Source organism: Carassius auratus, chromosome 10 (genome assembly GCF_003368295.1).
Source record: "Carassius auratus strain Wakin chromosome 10, ASM336829v1, whole genome shotgun sequence".
In the NCBI taxonomy this organism is placed as follows: domain Eukaryota; kingdom Metazoa; phylum Chordata; class Actinopteri; order Cypriniformes; family Cyprinidae; genus Carassius; species Carassius auratus.
This window is the reverse complement of record NC_039252.1, coordinates 18,235,286-18,237,285: the sequence shown is the minus strand read 5'-3', so window position 1 is coordinate 18,237,285 and position 2,000 is coordinate 18,235,286.

The following is a 2,000-nucleotide window of genomic DNA, read 5'->3' as shown; positions in this document are numbered from 1 at the left end:
AAAGACTATATCTGGACTTTTTTTTTTTCATGTCTATTAAATGAACACTGAGTGCATGTTTTATATATATTTTTATTTTATTTTATTTTTTTAGGTAAATTATTTTTATATTTTCCTTTTTGTTTCTAATTTTTATTCATTTTATTTGTTATATTATTCTCCAGCTTTAGTTATTGTTTTTTTCAATTTTATTGGTTTTCCTATTTCATTTTAACTTAAAATTGTAGTTTTTTTTTTTTTTTTCATTTGAACTTCGTTACAGTTTTAGTAATTTTGTATTACATTATTTATTCGTTTTCATTTTTTAAATACATCTATATAATTTTTTATTAGTTTTCATTTTATTTTTTGTTTTATTTTAGTAAATCAAGATTAAACTAAATGAAACAAACGAATTAAAAAAATTATCAAATTAGTTTTTTGTATATTTAAAGTCACGTTTAGTTTACTTGATTGTCTTGAAATAATGAAAATAGCAACACAATTCGATGTAAAAACAAAATAGGCTTCGTTTTCAATATCCATTCCTATGCAAAATATTAATAATATAATATTGATTATTCTTATTTTACAATACAAAATTGCTTACAATATGATCCAAAAACTCTTTTAAGAGCTCCAAAGACTAGAACTAATCAATATTTTTCACAAAAAGGTGCATGACTTTTGATCTGATTTCAAAGTCAATTTATATCGTCTTGGGGGCTACAACAACATCAAACATAATAATAATTGATGACACAGGCATACGTTAATGGTTGTGTTGTCTTGCCTTGTCATTGTACACATTAAAAGCATTCTGTCCCAGTTGTCTGGGTGATTATCAGCCTCCCTGCACTGGTACTGCTCCCATTCATGGATGGCTGTATGGTTTCTAAGGGTGATCACCGAGCTCTATTGATAGTTTAGATGATCAGAGAGTGTCTGTTGCCCAGTGACTGTGAAAGCAAAACCAACTTTTTGTCTTTAGATGGTGTTTCGCACTGCTCCGTCCCTATCAATGCACAGAACAGGTCTGAGAAATTCACAGTGAGGCTCCATATCTGAAAAATACATTAAGGCCGACCTTTCTAATGGTAAAGCAGCAGCGCAGAGTCTCAGCGGAAGGACGCACGGAGGAAAAACCTTAAATATGATACCGCAAAGAGTACTGCTATCAACTACACTATTACATTATGGAGGAATCCAGGAACTAAAATCCATCGGAAACTTTCACAGTTAGTCAGAAACAGACACGGATAGTTCATCAATGCAAACTCAGAATACTTGGAAGACTGTTTGAAGACCAATATGATTAACTCTCAGCTAAGTCTCAAAATTTGCCCTCGGTTTCACAGACAAGGGTTAAGCCTAGTCCTAGACTAAAGTGTAAATCTGAACTGTTTTAACTGAAAGAAACTAGCACTGACTGATCTTAAAACACGTCACTGCCTTTGTTTTGTCTTAAAAATGTAAACCAGTAATTAATGTTTATAAATATTATTTAAATGTCCTAATTGAACTATGGGTTAGTCCTGGTTTAGGCAGAAAGCCTTGATCTCAGATTAGGGGTTGAAAACCAAGTTTACACAACTATGAAAGCTTGCTTTTGCCAAAGAATACGATAAAAAAATAATAATAAAAGTAAAAAAATTCACAATTCTTATTTTTTTCTCGCAATTCTGACAGAAAAAAAAGAACTCAGAGTTTTGAGAGAGTAAGAATAATGAGATATTAACTCAGAACTGAGAAATAAAACTCAAAGGATAAACTTGAAGTCCTGAGAAGAAAACTTCCAATTGTGAGAAAGAAATGTAAAAAAATTAGGATCACCTCATAATATCGCAATGAAAAGTCGTAATTGTGAAACAAAACAGCAGCGAGAAAAAAAAAAAAAAAAAAAAGTATAGAAAAATTCACAATTACCTTGTTTATTTTTTTATTCCATGGCAGAAAAATTCGGAATTGTAGCAGAATAAATTGGCAATTCTCATGTTATGTCTTGCAACTTTTTTGAGAAA